General features: G+C 41.0%; 1 protein-coding gene and 1 long non-coding RNA gene across 13 annotated transcripts in view; one reads left to right on the top strand and one right to left on the bottom strand.

The window, feature by feature from the left end:
* The window catches only part of LOC116807739 (uncharacterized), an 83,791-nt gene extending 72,101 nt beyond the window's left edge, over window positions 1-11,690 (bottom strand). The window contains exon 1 of the long non-coding RNA XR_012053796.1: window positions 11,366-11,690. This is a non-coding gene — a long non-coding RNA (uncharacterized lncRNA). The remainder of the gene's footprint in view (window positions 1-11,365) is intronic.
* The window catches only part of NAV3 (neuron navigator 3), a 521,462-nt gene continuing 504,817 nt past the window's right edge, over window positions 7,874-24,518 (top strand). For 5 of the 12 annotated variants that reach the window (XM_072923966.1, XM_041713781.2, XM_041713789.2 and 2 more), the window contains exon 1: window positions 7,874-11,392. The gene's annotated coding sequence lies outside the window, so the exon portion shown is untranslated. Of the gene's footprint in view, window positions 11,393-11,932; window positions 12,082-12,545; window positions 13,292-24,518 lie in introns of those variants that run through there. The other 7 variants (XM_041713785.2, XM_041713784.2, XM_041713787.2 and 4 more) reach the window with 4 other exon arrangements.

Here is a 24,518-nt window from a genome sequence, read left to right on the forward strand (position 1 = left end):
CTCCACTCTGAGGACATGCAGTCAAGGAAGAGAAGCCTCTTCTCTGAGGCTCTTTTTTATCACACAGTGCCATATATCATCACCACTTTCTCATTTCCTAAGTCCCCTATTCCACCTGTCAGCACATGTAGCCTCTCTGAGGCAAATCATCCCCTATTCCCTTGGTGGTGTTGCAGAGCTCAGAGCCAGATTGAATTGTTACTTGAGAGTACAACTACAGTCTTTAAAGCCTGCTTACCCTGACAAGGAAGAAATTAATTTCTGCAAATTTGAACAGAGATAGGCAGCCATTTCTCTGTGGATTAGGCACAGAGAGAACTAAGGGGTCCCTCAACTTAAAGGCCACAGGTTTTTTATTTTTTTAGTAGCCACTCTGGGAAACTATTGCACCTTCTCACCTGGAAGAAAACCCTGGTACCTCCTGCTCTGTTTTTTATTTCCCTGTGAACCTCCTATTGACAGCAAGATGTAACAGCCTACATAGAGACTGTTTAGGTGTTCAGAAAAATGAAAACCATAAGTCTAGACTGCAGACTCTTAGATCTGGAAATAAAATGCATACATGGATGACTCATTCTTATTTTCCAGAAAAAAAAACCTGTACATTTCCTTTTAACTAAGTTTTATGACTAAAACCCTTCTCACTCTGTGTTGAGCACATACTATTTGAAAGACCTGGAAATGTGTCACGTATTGGCAGTATATCCTAGCAATAAAATATGCACAAATTCATAAGCACCATCCTCTCAAACTTTCTGGCCAAATCTCTCTCAGAAATAAATGAAAAACCTTGACAAGGGAAGGAAACTAAGTTGTAGTGGATACCAAAGAAAGAAATATCCTTCTCCTTTGGCCTTCTCTGTCTTTTTGACCTAGCTTAAAATCACACCTGGCTCACATGGCTCACACCTCAAACTGACAACCAAAACAATTTTGTATTTATAAAAAAGTCTCTGAACAAGTTTTCAGACACACAGGCTTATTTTTTTTTAAATCATACTATCCTGTTTTTATGTGTTAGAGTGTTTGGACATCAAGGGTACTATTTCATTATGTCCCTTTTGAGAACCTTAAATTGCCCAGCCTGTCTGCCAAGTGTAAGATGTCTGTTTTCTGGCTCTGGCACCCATCTGTCATGTGGGTGTCCCTACACTTTGTAGCTCTCCTTGACTGCTGTACAACTCACTTGGATAGAAAACTTTGCAAGGCAGAGTCTCCTGCTTACAATGTAGCTGCTCCAGATTACTCATGTTAGCTGCAGGTTAATGAACATAACATGAATGCTGTAAATAAATAACACATCACAATAATGCACTTCACTGTTATTTCATCCCACTCTAAACAATCTTACAGCTTGGCCTCCAGATATTTGGTGAGATATATTCATGAAAGCATTTACGTCCATCATTTAGAGGGTTAATCTCTTGGTATAGGTTTCCATTCTTTCTGGCCTACTGTGATTATTTTTGATGGAAGATGCATGCCTCTGTTCCCCTGCCTTTCTCACAATAAACCACAGCATGATGTTACTACAGGCTTTTTGGCTGTCAGTCAAATTATACCACCGCAGATGTCCCAGGTTTTTTTCTTCTGTGGATGATATGGGCAATAAATGCTTTTTTTCCTCCCAACCATGATGCTTTCTTCTATTATTTTGGAAAGATAATGGGATGATGTCCAGTCTCTGTTAAGGCACAAATGGTAGCACTGGCAACATATCTATAGGTAATGCTTTAAATAGTATAATCCAGAAACCTTTGATTACCCGAAGCCTTGAATTAGGTTCTATATTGAACAAAGAAGAAGGAAAAGGTGCCGATTACTATCAGTAATGATCAGCATATGATGGTCCTTATTGCTAAGTAAAAGGCTGGTACAGTTTCTACTGGCCAGCAGTCAAGGAGCTCCAGTTTCAACAGCAGATCTGCAGGAAGTAACATCAACATGGCAGTGGCCAAATTTAGTTCTTTGTGGCTTATCCAAAATGTTCTTATTAATTGAAGACAGACATACGAGTTTTACTCATCACATTTGATAGGTCAATGGGAATCCAAAACCAATAAGTCAAAAAACTTGGGAGTGAGACTTATTTTAACAATGTTAAGATTTATGTTTTTGAAATAAGGAGAAAGTTCTTAAACACGCTTTCCTCTTCCCATAAGCAACTGCTCTGTTTTGTCTGGATTTGCCTTAATATGATTATTTTTCATTTTGATATTGCTTTCAGCAGAAGACTGGATAGACAGCACTGCTCTCCATGGGATGCAGAGAAGAAAAGAACTGAAGTCTTTTTTTTGTGTGTCAGGCTCTCTTATGTGGTTTGTCTCACAGTCACACAGCACTCTCCCTACCCCAGACTGGATGTGAGACTTCAAAAGGTGATGCATGTCTGAACGCAGAAGAGTTTGGGCACAGCTGATCCAGGTCAGAAGCAGTGTCATGGTAGTGGTCAATGCATCAGGGCTGAGCTGCAGGACATGCCCACCTGCTCACCACACTTCAGCCGTGCAGGTAACTTCATGTGCATTCTGTTCTGTTCAGTGCTTGAGACAAAACACCTCTTTCTGCTGCTGCTGGAAGGGGCAGATGAGATGGCTTGAGCTATGCTTGTAGGAAGCTACCAGAACAGTAATGGCCTGCACCTCAGGCACACAGTATGCAACTTCTGTCAAGCCTTCAAGACACCAGAAGTGTGATTATGGAAATGCTGATAAATATAAAAGATACGACTCAGAGATAGTAATGGCCTCTTCAGCCCCACACTCACTAGGCAGAGGAATTTACCTCAAGGCACATGTTGGACCTGAAAGCACATCTGGAAGTGAAAAAGCATCTTGAGAAAAAATATCTGCATTTAGTCTCAGAGGAAGAATTGGAGCCACCTCAGAGCATTTCTATTTTGTTCTATAGTTTTGGTTTTTTTTTTTGTTTGGTTGGTTTTTTGTTTGTTTTTTTGTTTTTTAGGGCATAATAATTGTAATAAACACTACCAAATGTGAATTTCCCCTCTCCCTTCTTTGATGGAGGAGAAGCAATGAAAAAGTGGCAATTGCTCTTTCTCTGCATCTTCCTCCAACATTTGCAGTTATTAAAATTTGCATCTTCTTTTCACTAGTCCATTAGTTTGAGGTGATGTCTGCAAATGAATAATAATTTTTCTTACCACTGTATCCTCAGCTTTAAGAGGATTCTCTCCCTTTCATGTTCAGATCTTTAATTTTCTGCTTTATGCATCCTTTAAAGAACAGAAGACTTTTCCCTCTGCTTTTTAATTTACTTAGGAAAAGCACATTAATTAAACAGTTACATTTGGTTGGTTGAAGGTTGCCCATGATACTTATTTAGCTGGAGGTTTATCTGGCTGTCAGAATAACTCACTGGAGAGATCACAATTTGATAACAATGCTGGTCAACCAATGTGACCTTCAACAGGACCACCTGTGGTGAACCTTGTGAGCCTGCCTGTGGCACTCATCCCTGCCGTTTCTGGCATGATTTTACATGCTACTGCACCTCAGGCACACAGTATGCAACTTCTGTCAAGCCTTCAAGACACCAGAAGTGTGATTATGGAAATGCTGATAAATATAAAAGATACGACTCAGAGATAGCCATGTTACCTCTTCTTCTAAAGTTTCCAGGCCTGTAAATGAGGGGGGACAGGAGCAACCAGACAATCAATTTATGGAACACTGAAAAGGTCAAGATATTGTAATATGCTGTATTGCACTGAATCTACGGGATATTAAAATTCATATGGTTCATTCCTAGAAAATAATTGCAGTTGCACAAATAGAGAAGCACAGATTTCCACCATGGTGGCAATTACACAAACAAATGGATCTACTCCAATTACAGTCCCGAGATAAACATCCTTGTGTGATCCTCTTTGGAGCTTTTATATTTGGAGTACTGAGTTGTTCCACTCAAGCAGAGGAACTTAACCTGATAACAGGGATGGAAGACTTCCCTTCTTCTTTCTCATAAACAAAATTATGAGGAAACATTAACAGTCAGATCAACCTCTGCTAACCTTTTAACTTCAACTGTTGATATGTTTAAGTCAGGAGCCTCTGTTAGACTATTTTTACCTCTTATTTTCTTTCTCTCCTTTCTGATCCTTAATTTGCACTTGACATTTCAATTGTTTTGTTGGGCTAAGGCATTTTGCCACTGACTATTAGCTTTACTTTGACAAGCCTCTCTTTTTTTAGCATAGAGGGTCCCAGAAATTTAGCTAGGAGCCATTTTGATATAAGGGAAAGATCAGGTTTCTGGTCTATGTGACCCTGTACATCTTACAGGCTTTTGAGGAAGAACTCCTTTTCTACAGGATGCAATTTCTAAGCCTCTGGACATTGCTAGTCTAATTGACCTTAAGTGGTGCCCAACATATTTTAAATCCTGATCAAAATCTGGACCTGCAGCTACAACTGAGGCTGCAGCAGGAACACATGGAGCAGAAAGGGTATTATATGTATCTCACAGAAAATAATCTTCTCAGTACATCACTCCTCTCAGTCCTTGCTTATATTAAGCACTGAAAGTCACAGTTCTCTATACACAGCAGAACTTGACTATTTAGAAAGGAAATAATTTAGCTAGCTAACCCAGAGAGAGAATTGAGGCATTACTTCAGGAGAAATGAGGAAGGTGATGTCTGCCATTTGTCTTCAGTTACAAGAAGAAATAAGTCCTGTCCCAAATTAAAGCAAGAGTTGCAGGCCTCTTGCATTGCAACTGCAAACAAAGTTGAAGGAGTATTCCGGCAAGAGCTTCTGAATTTAAATACAGAAATGACACAGGTCACGTGAGAACCAAAGAATGAACACATTAATAAAGGAAGCAAAACCCTGTCCATGTCACCCCAAGATGTCTTGTGATATCCATGGCAGAATTGTGAATTTGACAGAAACATTTATGTCTGCCAGGCAGATATTCAGTTATAGGAAAAAATTCTCTTTGCCTATGAAAACGCAGTTTTCTGTAAGAAAATTATGAAAACTAGTTTTGAATGTATATAAACTCTTCTATAAACAATACAAAATCATTCTTCAGGATTATCTTTATGTATCATGAGGCACATCTTTTATAACACTTTTTATTACTATATTTGTGATATAACTGTTTTGCAGTGTTATTTTAACTCAAATAATTTAGCTTTCCTTCTGTTTTATGTTTAAAAGTTTGGGGGTTGGGGTTTTTTGACATTCGGAAGCAAGTCAACTGGAGAGCATTTTCTGTGCCATCTGAGGTCAAAAGTAACAGCATGGAGTCAGAGAAGGCCATTCAGCAGGCAATTTGTATCCTCAGTTGGGTATCCCCTCTGTAGAATGCAGCTGGTATAAACTATACAGGGTCTGGGGCTACAGAAACAGCAGAAATTGAGAAAGTGAATTTTCTAGAAAAGCTCTAAGTATAGAAAACTGAGCACGCTGTTAAAGAAGTTGTGAGTTTGGTTCAGGAGCCTGCAGAGCTGATCCCTTCTTCAGTCATATTGCAATTACTAATACAAGAGGAAATAGATCTTTAGATCACTTTTCCCTGTTAATAGTCTTTTAAAAAATACTTCTAATTGATTGTTTTGCAGTCAGTATGATAAAAACCGCAATTGTTGAAAAATTCAGCTGCATGTGAAAATGAGACTTGGAAAAATGGTGCTGCTTTACAAGTATAGAAGTAGTGCCCTCTTCGAGTAACTCCAGCTTTAGAGCAGGTATTTGAAAGTTACTAGTGAATTAATCATACCTATGTCCTTCACCATTCTAAAGAAACATCTGCACTTTGAGCCACTTTGGAAGCCTCAGCTGCTATGTGCAGTGCCTTCTCCACAAACAGCCAAAAGTAAGGGTGCTGTAGACTCCATCTTCACTGAGAAAACCCATTTAAAAACTTGCTGAAACTATTAGATCTTGGAAAATCACATTTGTCCAGATGCTGCAAGGATGCCTCGCATTTCAGCAGTTCTGTTTTCTGAGCTCATCATTGTGCACTCCTGTGCACCTACACCTTTGCAGGCATCCAGGCTTTGCCTTCCCCAACAGGGAAGAAGGCACTTGATCCCCAGCTACACAGAGATCCAAGTGCAAGGTCAGGCTTTTGTTGTGCCTCTGCTCCAAAGTGGAAACTGGGGAGGGAGCTTTCCTCTCCTTTGTTCTCAGTAACTCCCCATGTACTAATTAATGATGGAATTTTACTGCCTACACTACTAAGGGACATAGATATAAAAAGATTTTGCCTACAGGGCATGATAAAGACATTACAAGACTATATCGTGAGTAATTAGGATAAAACATATAATTGAGAAGATGCTCAAGTGAACATCCTCCAACAGGTACACCAAGTCTTACATGAGTTCATTTGAGTATGACTAGGTATAAGTGGCTAAATTAAGTTTGGCAGACAATTTGTGTTATTTCCTAATTGTGAAATGCTTGAATTTGTATTTTTCTTTTCCCATAGATGTGTGTGTGCATGTGTTTGTGTACATGTAAACAGACAATCAGTACACAGTATTTGCTTTTTGTGAGGATTAGCGCCTTCTGGGGATTATTCCTTGAACCTTAAGGAAAAAGCTATGGGTCCTGCCGACATCTTGGAGAGAAGAAGGTGATAAGACATCACAATATAGCCAGGAGTTCTCCAGAATACAGGGCTATATCAATATGCTAACAGAAATATGGAAACTACTGCAGCTATTTTTTTTCCCAAGGCAAAACACATTTTTTCTGTCCTAGTTACCTGCCACAATACACATTCTTGTGAATTTGCCCATGCCTGGTGTTACAACAAAAGAATGGAAGTAATTTTTCAGGTCACATTGCCTCTTATACGATGTCCTATGCACTGGAAAGCAGTAGTGCTTTAGTCTTGGGTTTTTTATGTGTCCTTGTAGAAAACATGGACATGCCAGTGGATGGTGACTACAGTGACTCCACTTTAAAATGGAATATACTTTCAGTTGGAAGATACAGCCCTTAATCAGTGATAGCTGTAATATCAACAGTGTTTCAAAAAAACTTTATAATAAGCTTCATTTATGGAAAAAAAAAAAAAAGCAAAAAATCACTTAAAAGGGCCAATGATGCAGAAAGAAGGAGACTGTCAAAACCTGGAAGGAGGATGGTGCTTACCAGGTGGTTGCACTTAAATGAAGAAGGGGTAAGGCATCCCTAACAACAAACAGGTGATCTGAAATGTCTTATCCAATCATTATCTTGATGGAGATTGGAATTATCTATTCTTGATAGATTCCTTTTTTTCCTTTTCCTTTTCCTTTTCCTTTTCCTTTTCCTTTTCCTTTTTTTCCTTTTCCTTTTCCTTCCCCTTTCCCCTTAAGAGCATTCAGGGTGCTACCTCTCCTAAATATCTTGCCCATGGTTTTGGAATACATGTGGAGTACATCTAGGCTTTGTTCTCCTGCTTTGCACACTATCCAGTGAGGATGTAGCCTGGAGCTTAGCCTGGTGGCTTTGGAGTTCAGTGCCCTCTGCACAACCAGCAGCTCTTCATCTTCCACCAATGCTTTCCTTCTCCTGCTGAGGCAGGGAGGGACCAGGGCATCAGGAACATGGACCCACACTAGGCTCAGCAGGGTGACAAGTTGGAAATTGTGAAGAAACTTTTCAGCTAGCAGTAGAAGGAGGAAGTTCTGTCACAGTGCCTGAAGGAAGGAAGGCAGGCTGGGAAGGGTCTTACAAACAGCCACAGCAGGTATCAGAGGAATATAAAGTGGAGAGGTGCAAATGGACTTCTGGCATTTGTAGATCTGGAAGTTCTGTAAATGTCACTTATTTGTCCTGCCCCGTATCTTTGCAGAAAGAAGCCACAGAGCGCCCCTATAGGTTGACCTGGAAGATGTGAAATACCTGAGCTTTATCAGGTTATTCTCATCTAAAAGCTTTTCAGATATTAAAGGTTCAATTGTAATTTTGCATTTGGACATGCCAATATATGATGTGTGATTCAAGATTACCATGCTTTTCATGCCAAGTTAAAAATATTTCACATTTTATTTTATAGCAGAAAATGATGAGCATATTCAAAATTACTAAGTTAAGATTTCTAGACAAACCTCTGTATTTGGTGTTTTCAAACTTTTTAATATTGCTGTAGCAAGAAACCGTTGTTTTAATGCAGCATCCTTTGGGGATGAAGAAGCACACTCATCTGCTGTCACTTGACACCAGAGTCATATAAAGGGTTTTGTCTGAGATGGGGATTTAGCAGACAAAAGGTGCTAATGTATTTGACTAGCAACGTTTAAATCTTTATGGTTGATAGGAGGCTCCTTTAGTCTTTGTAATGAGGTCACATGTCATATGGTGATGTAATTTTAAAAGGACTCAAAGTCCACAGAGAAAATACATTAGTTTGTTGTAGTAAGTTTGTCATTGTTTGGTCATTCACTTACATAAACATATGCTAGCTAAGATAATTGATTGTATTTAAATACACAAGCCCAGATACTGCAATTTCAAATTACTGTATGTCCTGAAATAAATTTAATCTCATGCCAGTGATACCAACATTGTTTTTAACTCATATAGAAGAAAGCTACAATGTAACTAATGTGTTGAAGTTTCATATATTAAAGGTATAACTATGCAGTTTATTCTAAAGCTGTGTGAGAATCACCTTTTTATTCTTCCCCATACTTTGTTAGTCAACTATTTTGCAACAAAGGGAAAAATATACAATTATTTAAGTATTTTCTGTGTAAAACTACAAAAGCCACTGCATAAAATTTTTGGTAATAAGAAAATTTTCAAGATATTTCTCTGCTTTGGAATATCACTTCTTACAGGACTGGAGTGCTGATTACTGTTTCGGCATCAGACACAGGCTCCTAAAACTGCTTGAGACATAAGATTAAATGGTTGAGCCTAGGAAAACAGAAAAATATCCTATCCATTTGCAAAACCTTTTACAAAAAAGACCAGCAATTCCAGAGTAGTCATTGGCAAAAAGCAGGCAGGAGCTTCGTGCATGCTGCTGTCTGTTTTGGTATCAGGGTCTGCACCTTGCACTGACAGAGTGGCTGAGCAGAGGTGGCTGGACCCCCACGTATGATCTTCGTGCTGATGAAATTAAATTACTCCACACCACAGTGAAAAATATTATGCTAACAAAACCATAGTTCCGTCAATATAAACTGCATCTACGTTAGAGGCCTCTGCTGGCACATCTCTGCTGGGTAAAAATTCACCTCTAACCCAATTAACCTTTCAGGGAGAAGTCTTGAAGCACAGAGACTGCCAAGACAACTCACTGCTCTGTGCCTTTCATGCACTGAAAGAAATAACCTCCAGGTTACCCACTCCAGGGATTCTCATTTTCAAAGATGTCGGTCACCCAGGATCTTTGGTTATATATTTGTAATTCTAATTTTAAGATAGTCAGCCACTGTCTTGTCTCACAGCTTTAAGAAAAGGCAGCCTCAGATGTCCCAGTATGTTTTATTGTGTAAACTATGGTCAAAATCTATCCTTATTTATTTTCAGGAATATTTCAAGTGATGGTGGTATTTAGGTAGGAATATTTCAAGTTATGATGGTATTTGGAAAACTAGATTCCTGGCTAATGTGGCTGTCAATTCTTGCCTTTTGACCAGCCCTTTCTTATTTCTTAACACTAAGTTCTCACTAGGCTGTATATTTTTTGCCTCTTGCTTTCTTAAATAGAAATGGCTAGCTGAAATGTCAGGCATTATTCAGAATGGGGAAATACCACACAGCTCAGTAGGAGAGGTTTTTTGTTTCTTTTGTTTATTTTTTATTCCTGCATCCAAACATGCCTCCAGTAGCTAAGTCCTTCACCTCATTAGGTAGTTTCAGCTGCAGCTGTGCTGACCAGCACTAAGGAATATTTGTGCAAGTCTTGACTGGCTGATAGAGTGGAAAATGAAGGTTTTTTTGAAGACCCACAGGTATCATGGTACCCACTAACTGCAAGCTATCTTCCCTAAACCTGTGACTTGCAAAATGTTCTTCCTCTGGAAATAATAAATTCAAATTTTTACTCCAGAAGGGGCTCCTTTTCTTCATAGGTGTTTAAGGCAATAATCTGAAAACTATTTTTCCCCACTTTCCCCCTTTCTTGGGAGCTGAAGCAATATAGCGTTAGGCTGCAATAACAGAGCAAAGATGGGGTTTCCCTGTGCTCTGCAGGCAGCCATTTTTCAGAGCTGGAATAGCTTAGAAGCCTCATTCTCCATCATCAGAAACTTGTGGAATATATTCTGTAGGGATGAAAATCCATCCTTTGGGTGGTAGTTCCTGAATCAGCTGCAGCACCTGATGCTGCTGGAGCAGAGAGAAGGCTTGTGGTGGGAAATGGCTCACGTGGGAGTGGGGCAGAGCGGAGCAGCATGTGAGGCGTGAAGGTGGGGACAGATAGGGCAGAGTGAAGTGGCAACAAGGGCTGCTAAGCTCTGCCCACCCAGTCAGGCCAAAGTCTGCATGTGCCTGTGAGTGGCAGCTGTTGGCACAGCCCCCTCCCCAGCTGGGCTTCAAATGAATCCAGCCTCCAGGCTTGCCAGGGTGTCCTGCAGGCCAAAGTGACTTCTCAGAATCAGCAGGCTTGACAAGTGCTTCTGTTCATGAATAAGGGGCACAGGCAGAATGATCTGTGTCAGAATTGTCTGTTGTATTTTTTGAGTCTTTTAGTTGTAATGTAAAAATTGTGATTTCTGGGCTGGGGTGGTTAGGAAGTTTTCAACCCTTCCTCGTGCATTTTATACACTTTTTATCCCTTCTGCCAGCTGTCACTGCTCACACTACAAGTCCTCAGAGGCCGGGGCTGCCTCTTACCCGTGCTTGTGTACAGCGCTCATTGCAGCTGAGCTCTGTTGAGGCCTTTGGATCCTGCTGTTACGCCTATAATAATTCATAACGCCCAGGGCTACGCACAGCAAACGCGCCGCTCCTTCACCCCCCGTGTCCCCGCTGACGCCCGTATCTCAGCACACCCGCGGGAAACTTTTGGTTACAAAGGCACACCCAGCCGGCCCTGGGCGGCGGGGGCAGCGGCGCCCGGAGAGCACGGCCCCTTTAAATTCCAGCTGTGCGGCGGGGGCAGCACCGCTGGCGGCGCGGCGCGGGGCTGGGGCCGGGGCCGCTGCCGGTGCGCGGCGGCGGAGAGCAGCCGGCGGCGGGGAGCGCGCAGCCCTGCGCCCGGGGAGGCAGCGGCTCCGGCGCCGCGGTGCCTCGCGGAGGCGGAGAGGATGAGGATGGCTTCTGGCTTTTTTTTTTGCCTCCTCGCGACGATTTCCATAGTAACCTGATCGAGCGGTGCAATTTCGGGAACTGGGGTGGCTTTATTATTATTTTTTCCCTCCCCATTTTTTTCCCCCGTTTAATCTCACCTCTCCCCGAGGAGTGCCAGCCGACAGGTAAGGTGCCCCGATCCCGCGGGGGTGTTTCCGCGCCGCCGAACTTCCCAGGGCGACAGTGGCCAGGCGCGGGGTCCTGCCCGCGGGGCTCCGCTGTGCGCGGCCGTGGGCAGCAGCCCGGGGCCGGGGCCGCAGCCCGCCCGGCTGCTGGGGGGGCGCACGTCGGGGCGGGGTGCCGCGGTACCGGGGAGCCCGGCGGGGGGTTACCGCCCGAGGAGACCGCCGAGCTCTTTTTACCCTCTTTGTTTGCTTGCTCCCAGAGAGGGTTTTATTCTTCTCTTTGTTTCTCCCTCCTTTTCTTCTTACCCCCCCCCCCCCCCCCCATCGCTCCCCTGCCTTGGTTTGCTTCCTTGATCATCTTTCCTCCCCCCCTCCCTTTTGTGAGGGTGAGAAATCGCACGCACTTAACCTTAAAATCTGCGGCGAGCGAGGACGCAGCCAGCCGGCTGCCCGTTCCCGGCGCGGCCGGTACCTGCCGCATCCCGCTCGTCCCCGGCCCCTGGCCGTGCCCCCGCCCGGAGCGCCCCGCAGCCTCCTGTAGCCCTCCGGCTGGGGCGGGCAGGGGACCGCCCTCGCCCGTCGGAGAGGAGAGGGGCAGAGCAGAGCAGCCCAAGGCTACCCCCAAGCCCGGTGTCACGGTCTGGATCCCCCGAGGGGGGAGAAAGCACATCGTGGAAACCTGTGAGCAGGTTAGTCTAGAAGCTTCTCCCTCCATGACCTGCTCCTTGCCCACCTGCCTGTGCCCGTCCAGAGAACTTGGGGATAGGGGACACATCTTGCCACTGCCTCGGCATTGGGTTAGCAAGGATACCGGTGGCCCCGTGGGTCCTGAGCACCCAGCCCTGCTCCACAGCCTTCTCACGCAGCCATACATTTTCTCTCCTTCCTGGGTGGGCAGCACGGGGAAGGCCCCACCAGGTTTGGGTTAGGTGGTGAGGACTTAATCCAATTGTGATCATTTGGTTGGTAGTGCCAATGCTCTTGCTGGGTAGTAAGAGCACCTTGTTCACCAAGCAGGTCTCCAGTAAAGCTTACTGTCGTTTGCCATCTTCCCTAGCTCTCTGGGTTTCATCCTGAAATGGTGTTTTGGACTGTGACTGTATATATTTTTTTTGGGGGAGGGGGGGGTGTGAGTTGGGGTGGGGAGGAAGAGGGGAGTGTTTTGTCAATTTTTACATCACTTTGCACTGAGCACAATGAATAGATTAGTCTGCTCAAGGCTTTTTGTTTCTGTCATAAGTGATCAATAATCATCTGCTGGTAAGATGATCTTATTACAGAAAAAGCCAAAGTGCACGCTGAGAACAGCTGAAATACAAGGTCAATTACTCTTGGGTTATCAACAGTAAACCTGCTTTGCATATTTGAAGATGACGTATTTCTTTCAAAGTAAAGGCAACTTCAAGCCTTTGATGAGCTTTATTTTCTGTGCAAAACAGTCAACATAGAAAACAAGCCTTGCTTCGGAGTAGTCTACTCATCCTTAAACATCCCTGGACCTCATTTAATCTTTCCCTGTAGTGAAGGTGGACGGAATTGCAGTCCTCTTAGGTAAGAAGAGTTTCTGTAGCCCCCGATACAAAGGTTGGTTTGTTCCTAGTGCCCAGCAACTGCTACAGGCTTTCCAGACACAAAAGAAAGGCGTAGTCTGTGGCCTGAAGATCGTGCATGCTAAAAAGGCAGTCAGCTGGAGGGTATCACAGATCAACAACCAGCTCCGCCGCCGCCGCCTGGTAGCTGGCTTCATTCCGGGAATGTGACAGTTCAGTGGGACAAGTAATTGGTGCCGAGGTGCTGGTGCCTCAGAGAGGACTGCCATAACCTGCGGGTCAAGCCTGGGGTATGAGGAGCCAGCGCTGCGAGAGAGGGAGCCTGGACAGGAGGAGACACTGGGGGCAGGTGAGGCAAGCTTTCCAGAGAAGGCATTGGATTACAGCACCGAGGCAGGGGAATGAGATATGAAAAGGGAGCAGGGCACATAATCGGCAGGGGAAGAGGTTATGCGGGGACTCGGAGCATAACATAAAAAGCTTGAAGTAATGAGTTTAATCTACGAAATCTAGTTCTTAAATTGTATGTGCTTGCCAATTAGCTAACCATTCTGCAACTCAGAATGGAATTCAGATTGCATCTTGGTAAATGTATTGACTCTCAAGTGCTGCAAGGAGAAAAAAATAATTGTCTCCTCTTTCCCCTGCTGTGGGCTTTAAATATGAAAAAAAATCAGATCTGAGAATTGAGGAACCTTTTAATATACTTACTGTCCTGAGTTCACATGCTATCTAGCCTAGACCTCCACAGTTAAAATCATAAACTCCTATGGTAATATGACTTCAGGGGCCAAATTCAGAACAGTTGAAGGGCTTTTTACTAGTGAATATTGCCATGCATTGTGAGGAGGGGTCACCAGTCACAGAATGGATTAAAGTGCAGGAGCTGTGAGGCTGTTACCTTGCAGGGAGAAAAGCACTTACAGTATAGTGAGGGAACCCATGGCCCTCTTGGGGTCCTCTAATGAACACTTAAACATTGCATGTGTATAAAAAAAGAGTTGCAGCATAACCTTTATTCTCCTGTATTAAGGAATGTGTTCATGTATGTATTAGTTTATGTGTGTCATAGCAGCTTTCAAAATGGCTGAATAATATTGATTCAACAAAAAATACTATGAGAGAATAGCTGAAATTAGTTTGAATTTCAGTTTGAGAGAATTATAAAAATAATGTCAGTTTTGCATCACTGGACAGCTAGCTGTAGTAATTCATAGAAACTAACAGAAGCCTTCATGATGCTATTGCTTTATCCAGATTTTACTGATACAGATTTAAGAAAAGTAGGCACGAGTCAATGCCAGAAATTGCCACCAAGATTAGCACCCTGGGCAAGAATATTTACAGCTGTGTTTCAGAGTCTGGGAATGTTTGCTTTAGATGGCTGGCAGTACTGTGCTTTATACTGCAGAAGATCAAAAATTCATTATGTTTGAGTGGTAACACAGGGATGTAATAATACAGAGTTTCTCATTTTCTTGGAGAAGTGTTATCTAATTTGTGCTTAATTTTGCAGTTATACTCCACATTGAGATGGATCAGAGGTGTATGGCTGGGAGATGTGTAGCTGGGTTTTTTAGCAGGGAATCTGACTTGCACTGATGCGTATGCATTTTCTTGTACTAACCTCCTTGTGGTATTGCCTGCACGTGCTGATGAAATAATTTGCCTGAGAGCTATTAGAATTTGTATGTAAGGAACTGGTTTGTTTATATGTAGATCAGTTATTACTGCAAAGATAAATGCATGCATGGAAAATTGTTATCACAGATGGATGCTGGCTTCTGAAAACTGGGCCTCTTTAAGATAAAGTTCATGTATCATGTCAGAGAAATAAGCAAGATGGGGGCAAAACCACTACTGAGTTTTTTAGTATGTTCTGCTTATGCCAATCAGTATAATATCCATTGCAAGAACCCAGTACTATGCTTGCAATGAAAAGACTTGGGATTTTGTCAGTGTCAAATCAGACCCTCACCCACATTCTCACTGTTTGCCTGACAACTGTTATAAGAAATACTGTGGTAAAATTTCCTTGCAGAAACATTTTGTAAAATATGTAATTTTTATTGGTAAATGCTGTATGTTTTGCTTGTACTCTAGTGTTTCTTTTCACCTCTTGAAAATGACTGCATAGAAATAGCACTTTGTTGTTTTTTTCCACTTCTCTATCTATATTTAGAATTGTATCTATTTAATTGAGTGACAAATGTTCATCTGTTAACCCCAAAATAGACAGATAGGATAATAGGAGCATGAGATGTCCTCTCTCAACTGGACAGACCAGACAGACTGGTTAGCAGACCAGGATTCAGCTTTGAGTCCCATCTCTTAGCATTCCCAAAGCTCACCAGTCCTTGTTCCTGCTTTCAGTCCTCTGGATTTGGACTACCTTGAGGCATCACAGAAATCCTATGCAGGACAGACGCATTCAGCATAAAGTTGGTCCTTCTTCTGACAGAGCTTCCTGGTCCTCACTGGTGGAGCTTCTTGGAGCACTGGTTCACATGGTTGTCTGCCTGCAAATCAGGCGTCCCCTGGGGACAGTGTTGGATGGTGCAAGTGCTGACGCTCCCTTCTCTGTGACTCTATCAGGAGATTGTATGCAAAAAAGGCTTTTTCCAGGGATTTGTCTGAAATGGATCTTGAGATCTGCTGAGCTTTGACTGTTAATTTTTGTGGATGGAGATGGTCAGGTCTCTCAGGAACAGGCTGGTAAATGTCACTTACTGCAATGACTGGGTAACAGTGTTTAAGTGGTGTCTACAAAACAAGTCAGGCTCATGGCTCCACAGGGCAAATGTGTTCCACATCCAGACATGCATGTCAGGAGACTTATTTCAAATGAGACAGCCGTGTCCTTCTGGACTAATTCCAACAGACAGAAAGGAAATGTGAGCAAGAAAAATAAGGTCACGCCATTATGTCTACTGATAACTTTCAATCTCTGGTGACTTTACATCTCTGAATTTAATTTAAACAGTAATAATTGTATTCTGTTATACCACAATACAGTCATAACTGTTTGGTTTACTTGTACTGCAGCAGTGGGTGCTAAGCTCTAATTTGAAACAGAGGTCGTCCCAGTTGGTACTTGGAGCCCACTGATGACACCTTTTACATGGAAACACTGCAAATAATTGAGAAGTAACTGAAAGGTGATGAAATTATAGTGTTAATAAAGCAATTTAGTATTTATACTGAACAAGAAGAATATTTACATAAAGATAAAAAAAGCCTAAGCACTATTAAAAATTGTAAGAGAGAATGCTTGACTGAGAACTGACAGAAATAGCAGCAATTGTTGTTTCCCCAGATTTTAATCAATCTTCTGTCAGTGTCAAATTGAAAACATGATTTTTTTTTGCTATTTGGAATCATGCTCATAGAGAAATAAAATGTGGTCCTGGAGTCCTTTTAAGTGGGATGTCCTGCAGTGTACTAAATAATTTGATTTGGAAGGAAAATACGTCAAATATGTTTGCATGTCATAAAAACAACATGAGATTTTTTTCGTATTCGATTTAGTGCATATAAATAGATATCTTCTACATATCATCTTAGTGGAAAATGTGCTGCTTCTCTCTGTGTTATTGACATTTTCATTAAGAAGATGATAAATGCTGCTTGAAACAAAATATTTGGCTGGCGACTAGCAGAATCACTGTTTTAGGTTTGGGAAGAAATATCGCCCATAAGGAAGATGCTACAATCTGTTAATGAAGAATTAATCAAGTTTACAGTTACAAATATGAAATTATGGTGCAATTACCTTTTTCAGGAGTCATTATTGTATTAAGGGTTCTGTTTTGTTTATATTTGGTTTTTTTCACAGTGATGTCAATTAACTCTTACAGTGAAATGTTACTTTTCCTCAAATGTGCGTAACCTCTAACTTTTTTTGGCCAATTTGTTCACTTCCACCTTGTTTTTAAATACATGTCCATGTCTTTCTTTGTTTTATAAAATGTCAAGTTAATTGGAAGACCAATCCTAGGTAACATGGCAACTTGCAAGAGCATGTCAAAACCAAAATTGTTTATCTGTTCATTATGAACAATTCTGTTTACTGAAGATGAATGGGTTTTATGGTAAAACTCCAGCTGAACTATAAAACTTTCATCTTTGGACTATGTCCTAATGTGTTGTTATTAAGCTTTAAAAATCAATAAAGCAGGGGAAGTACATTAAATTGGCAAAAGATAAAATAGCATTGAGAAATGGGCAGTTAAAAATTGTTGATGGAACAGATGATGAATTTGCAGAAGAGCCTAAGCTGATAAGGGTTGTTACGATCTATTTAAAGGCATTGCGAATTCATGCAGTATTGCTCTTCTGGAAGTAGCAAATCCACATATCCTTACAGAAAGTCTTGACTCACAACAAAGCTGATTAGTCATCCAAGACACCAAAATAGTTAAAGCAAGAGTCAATAGATCTTGGAATATATACAGAAGAATCGATGCAGTTATTTGAAGGCATTTCAGCCTGCATAAGGCACTGAGTTACCCTATAAACTATTAGGCAGTATTAGACTCCAGTAAAATCACAATTATTTAATTGTGAAGCTTTAGCTGTTATATATTTTGGGGCATGACTTCTTTAAGATATATATGCGGAAACTGAGAAATATAATTCTGAATAATATAAGAAAGGGGTAACTACATGTAGGAATTGACTCAGTAAAAGTGAAAGCAAGTGAAATATGCCACGTCTGCACTGATGTACACACCAGTTTTAGGGGAAGAACCTAGTAGTGATTTAGTCTGAAGCAGTAATAATGAACTAGGCTTTAGAGAGTCTGGGAGGAATTTGTTTCTATTCTGTGGCTACAAAACACTGTTTATGTAACCTGTTGTCCTTTCTCTTGAGTGGTAAAGCAGTCCAGTGGTTCTGTGTCACCTTGATGCAGAGGTAATCATAGCAAACCTTTAGAGACTGTCACAACATTGTCATTATTTTGGCAGAGCATTGGAGATAATTTCAACGAAGAGGCAAAGAAACTCTGCATTGATAAGTAGGTTTCAGTCTGGACATCTGGGTAGAAATAAACAGTCCCAAGTGGTCCAATACCTGTTTAAAACCACCCTGCTGAGATTTTTATTGTTAGCAGAATACAGCGCCCAGATCATTAATTACTTCTAAATAAAAGCAATGTCAATTTAGGCTTTTTCTCCCTCCCTCTATCCAACACTAACACTCCTACAATCTGTGATAAGGCACATGTAGGAGAGGGTGGTGATTTGAGACAGCCAGCATGGCTTCACCAAGGGCAAGTCCTGCCTGACCAGCTGAAGGGCCTTCTGTGATGGAGTGACTGCATCTGTGGACAGGAGAAGGGCTGCAGATGGTGTTTATATGGACTTCTGTAAAGGCTTTGATACAGTCGCCCAAAACATCCTACTCCCTAAGTTGAAGAGAAGTGATTTGATGAATTCTCTGTTAGGTGGATGAGGAATTGGTTGGATGGTCACAGCCAGAGGATAGGGGTCAGCAGCTCAGTATCCAAATGGAGGTCAGTGACAAGGGCTGTCCCTCAGGGGTCTGCACTGGGACCAATAAAGGTTAATATCTTCATCAGTGACAATGACAGTGGGATTGAGTGCACCCTCAGCAAGTTTGCAGAGAACACCAAGCTGAGTGGGGCAGTTGGCACAACTGAGGGACTGGATGCTCTCCAGAGGGATTAGAGCTGGAGAAATCAGCCCATGGGCACCTCATGAGGTTCAACAAGGCCAAGGTGCTGCATCTGGGTTGGGCAACCCCCAGTGCAAGCTGAGAGATGGAGGGACTGAGAGCAGCCCCGCAGAGAAGGAATCGGGGATACTGGCAGATGAAAATCTGGATGGAACGAAAAATCCAGTTGTATTCTGGGCTGCAGTGTGGCCAGCAGGTTGAGGGAGTGGCTTCTGCCCCTCAACTCTGCTATAGTCCCACATGGATCGCTGCATCCACCTCTGGATTCCCCAACATAAAAAAGACATAGACCTATTGGAGGGGTCTACAGGAGGGCCATGAGGTGATCAGAGGGATGGAGCACCTCATGTATGAAACAGACTCAGAGAGCTAGGGCTGTCAGCCTGGAGAAGAGAAGGCTCCACAGATACCTTATTTATTGTGGCTTTTCAGTACCTTAAGTGACCTACAAGAAAGATGGAAACAGACTTTTTAGCAGGGCTTGTGTGATAGGGCAAAGGGTAATGGTTTTAAATCCACCTAAAAGAGGGTGGATTTAGATTGGACACAAGGATTACATTTTTTACAATGAGGGTGGTAAACACTGGTTGCTCACAAGGGTGGTAGATTTCCCATTGCTGAAAAGTGCTCAACACATTCTGAACTGAAAAGACATTTTAGTTTTTAATAAGTAGCTAAAAGGAGTTGAAAGAAAGGACTTCTATAACAAGTTACTATAAGTGTAGTACAAGGACTATACATGCTCATACATGTAAGTAGTTTCTCATCCCAGGTTATCAATAAACAGAAAAAGACAAAATGACAGTCTGTATCACTCAGCTAGGTTTGGCTAGTAAATGGAACAGTGTTATGGGAGTCTTGCATGTGATATTGGCACTAAAAAAGATGCAAGTGAGCATTTGAACCTAATGTTGACACACTATTAGTTTGGATGACAGTGTATTAATAACATTTAAATCCACATTTTCTGTAGTGCCTTTTAAATTATTCTTGTGTCCTTGTGATTATTTTGTTATCTGTAACTGCTCATTTTCATGGAGTCAGTTTTTAAACACTGACTTTTACACTGAGTCAGTTTTGACTAAATCTCTGTAATTTGTTTTTTAAAGGTCTACTACATTAGAAACAAAACATAAATTTCCTTATTTACAATAGGTTGGCTGTAAGATAATTTTCTGTGGTCTCATCCATAGAGGAATCAATTCTTGCTACATTCTAGCCCATGCCCTTGCTATTCATTTTGTACGCCTTGATAGAAAATTAAACTCAAATACCTTTGATTTATATTTTCATTTGGGAGGAATTTACAAATATCTCTGTTGTAAGAGAACTTTGTGGGTTTACACCAAAAACCGTATCCTCTTCTTGCATGGTATATTGCAAATAGTTTGCCTTATGGGTTAAACCAAAGCTCCTTAAGTTATCTTTTGGATATAAAATAACCAAACTGGGGACAACTGGCTGACTATCTGGAAAGCACTATCATATTCTGTGGTCATTTGGAAAATTTCCTTGGTTTAGTTCTTCATTTTTTTATTTATTATTTGTAATCTGTAAAGGTAGGCAACCATTCTGGTTACAACACTGAATAACTGATGGCTTAAATGTTGAACAGCAAAGTAGTTAACAGCTTTCAGTCTGTGTAAAGTAAAATCAGTTTCCCTAGTTATTAAGGATCATTGCAAGAATTTGCTAACATCAATGACATGATTAAAGACCAGATTAACATCAGGTGTGGGTCCATGAAATTCCCAAATGTACAAATTTACAAGCACTTTTTAAAGCATATAGAATGATATAGCTAAAGGCTGTTGTTGGCAATCTGCTCCGCCCTAGTTTACTCATCCTCTGCTCATGCTGATGAAAACTTCAGTGCAGTAACTTCATGGCACATAATTCAATGATGTTAAAATAGGATAATTTATTCCCTTCTCTCTCACATTTTGTTTCTTTGTATTAAATAAATTTCAGGCTAGGAAGTAACAAGGGAGTTGAGTTCGTGACCTGAATACAGCTGAGATTTACATTCAGATTGTTGCTTGTCCCACCACATGTTCCTTCCATTTTGAAACTTCTGTTCTCTCTACTAATATCACATTAGTTTTTCATGCAAAGATGTTTAGGCTCTGAGTTCCAATAATTTTCATTTTGTGATGATCAGTCAATGCATGCAAGTCAAATCCTGATTTATTCCAGACATTAGGTGGCAGAGATTCTTGGGTATTTGGACTGCAAGCACTGAATTTGCCAGAAGCAGATGCTTCTGATGTTCTGACACACGTATTTTGTGATATTCACACAGTCAGAGCCACACAACTGGTATGCCCTTCCTTAAAGAATTAGAGGGATGAGTAGGGTTTCTCTCAGAAGGGAGAGGGAGGTGGCGCAGGAGGTCCAACATACTGTCCCTTACAGATAGAGTGGTCCTAGACTGATGTAACAATGGCCTCAGCATCATCTTTTTGCTCAGTTTCTTTCTCTTGTAGGACCTGGACTACCTGGCAGCTTCTCTGAAGCCCCAGTAGGAGAGTTACACGTGACATAACACTAAATGAAATTTGGTGTTAGGTTCCTTCCTGCTGCTCATTGTTGCACAGGCACACAGGACTTCCAGTGTGTGCCACCAAATACTACATAGGCTAATGTTAGCCTAAGGTTAAAATGCATATGCACTGCTGATAAAGTAAGCACTAAAAATCCTCACATTAATTTTCTGAAAAAAATGTGTGACACATTTTGAGAAGAAAAAGGGAAAAAAAAACTAAAAAATGCATTTTCAGAAGCAGTGAGTAAGGGAAAGTTAAAGAGGGCCCAAAATGTTTGTTTCTGTTTCTTTTTTAAACCCACTTCCCCAAACTGCTGAATAACAGTGTGTATTTGAAGAAATATGAATGCCCATTTCTAGCTGCACATGTGTGGATTAGCTCCTACGTGCACATGCTGTTTCAGGGAGCAGAGAGGACAGAGCCAGTCTTGAACTGCTTGAGGCATAATCCTCCTACCCAGCCCTCTCATCCATGTCTTCTGCAAGATAAAATGACTGATAGTGTTAAGTGACCTATACTGGCACTTTCCACTTTGAGATACTGAAATAGATTTTCCGTGTGTCTGATGCAGGAGAGCAAATAGTAGATATGGAGGCACTGGAGTTTAAGGCAGAAGAAATCTGTCTGCAAAGCACCAGAACATGCAGCCTTCCACATGACATATAAATGGCCTCCCCTGACAGATTTCTGGAGCTGGCCAAAGTAATCATAAAATGTACGTCCTGCTGCACATGTGAAGTGCTTTTCCATCTGGGACAATGCAGAGTAACCCCACAACAGAAGAGTATTTAGCAATAAGGTTAACAGACTCAATATAATACAGTACAATAAAGCCAGAAGTTACAAGGAGACTTGTTTTGGATTTACATATCTCAGATTTATCTGTGGTATTGAATATGAGTTGTCATCTGAGAGTATTCACCAGGAGGCTTGTCTGGATATAATCAGAGGTCAGATCTTTTTTTATCTTCCTGCTAAAATCAAAGATGTTTAGCGCAAGTTACTATTCTTGAAGAGTGGTTATTAATTCATCTGGTTTTTTAATTCAGCAAAGCGTGTGTTTAGTTGAGTGGAATTAAACCTAATGAGGAGCTTGCAAGCTCAGTCTGTCCAACCAGCCTTGATGTGCCAGAGGGCACAGATTCTCCTGACTTAGATATACAGATACACCATCTCACTGGTGGGGGTTTTTTTCCCCTGTTTTCTAGCATAATCACTTAATTGAGTTTGAGAAATATTTTCTGAGTAAATACAGTAGCCTTTGTTTTCACTGCTGAAAGGACAACTTTGGGAAAACCTTCGTTCTGTACGTACAAGTAATGATGTTAGAGATTTGCGTAGTATCATAAAGACAGTTTAGGGAGAATTAAAAAAACATCAGTGTTAGAAATGAAAAAGATGTATTATACCAATAGGTTCATTCTTCCTTGTGGGAAAGAACAGAAAAAAAAAAAATCTAAGTTATCTTGTAACCCTTTTGGTACCTTTCCTTATTGATATGGAAATGCTTTTGAAATTTTTCAGATACTGCTTTATATTTTCTAGATAAGTAGAGAACATACAGGAACAATGTCTGCTTTCCTCTCTTTTTTTTTTTTTTTTTTTTTTTTTTTTCCCAGTGAATATGATAGAACGTGCAATGCGCATTCAGAGAAGGATTATTTTGTTCTGGTTCCATCCCAGCCCAATATATTTTTTTTACTGAAGATTTCTGGCAACCCTTGAGATAGCAATTTTAATTAATGGTCTAATTATTAAGAATATACCCACTCAGAGAAGCATTCTAAACAGCATAATTGTAAAGGTTAATTGTTCAGATATAATTAGAGCAATACTCTATCCTGGAAAGTGCTTGTGAATTTCTACAGTCATATTATTTAAATAATTTAAATCCATCTTGGATTAATGCCATTATCTCTAAAACCAAAATCTTCTCTATAGACCTTGGTTGTCCTCTTGCCTATGATATTCTTGTTGTGTTATGATGTCAAGTGTCTTCAAGGTAATAGTGAAACTGGTCTTCTAATCTTTAAACAAACAAACAAATAAAAAAAAATTCAGGCAAACTCTTTAGAGGAGAAATGAAACAGTAGTTTCTCTCTAGTGGTCATTCCCTTCAGACTTTGGAACAGAAGGCAAAGCCTGTTCTCTATGCAGCAGTTTCCTGAAGATTTACTGCAAAATAATTACTACTTTTCAATAGTGTGAATAAGTGAGACACAAGGCAAGAATAGTTGGAGGGGTTTTGAAAGACAGGGAGGAGGTGATGGTGTTAATGGGAAAGAAGTGGGTGGTAAATGCACATTAAAGACCCTAGGATATTAACCTTTGACTTGCACATGTTGTTTATTTCACTCTTGATTAATGTTTTTAAAATTTAGAAGGAAAGGCACCTTTGAGCCTTTTAAATGATGCACACCTTCAACAGTAAAACACTTCTCTTTGTTTGTTGTTTTTATTGGAAAGGGGAAAATCAAATTATGCTATTCAGGCTCCCAGCCATTTGACTGCATTTTTAGCAGTAGTTGATGGCCTCTTATTTGGAGCCTGTGTGGTTTCATTGGGAGTGCAACACATGCTGCATTCATCCAGAGGATTAACTGAATTATCTGAATTAGAAGGGTGACCTTGTCGAGCACAATGTGTTTGGAGATGTTAGGTATTGGTTCTCCTTGCTTTTCAGGGAATTTTGGTATTCAGACTTTTTCCCCTTTTTTTTTTTAATTTTAAATACTTGAAGTTTGTAGGCTAGCTTACTCACATTCCCTTTCTTATTTATGTTTTTGTGTGAGTACTGACAGTATTCTTAACATGACGAGATGTCAGTGTCTTCCAGATACTAGTGAAACCAGTGTTTTATCCTTAAGAAAAAAACAATGACTATTAGATGAAATTCTGCCTCTGCCACACCTGTAGGGTTGTGCTGCTTCCCAGTGGAAACCACTTGCAAGAATCCAGTTTGGCTTATAAACCCTTCAGTCACTCATTGAGGAAGGCTAGCTCTAGGATGGATGAATTGGGCTAACTACTGCTCTTCTGACAGTCTTATTATATTTCACATTTTAACTCACAGTAATAAGTAAATTGTCATCTTTGTATGTGACCTTGTCATATTTCCAGAGCAGAAACAGTGTGATCAGTGCAATTTAGTAGATATGGTATTTTACATGACCCCCTTAGAAAAAAAAAATCAAATTCCCGCTTTCAACATGAGATATTAAAGAACAGATTTTTTAAGGTTGTTAAAGGTCTTTGAGTACGAGATTCCCATTGAATTGTACAGGTCTCAGCTGTAGCTGTGAAATTCAAAGGTCTTGAAGGGGGAACAATCCC

This window comes from Taeniopygia guttata, chromosome 1A, assembly GCF_048771995.1.
Source record: "Taeniopygia guttata chromosome 1A, bTaeGut7.mat, whole genome shotgun sequence".
NCBI lineage: Eukaryota > Metazoa > Chordata > Aves > Passeriformes > Estrildidae > Taeniopygia > Taeniopygia guttata.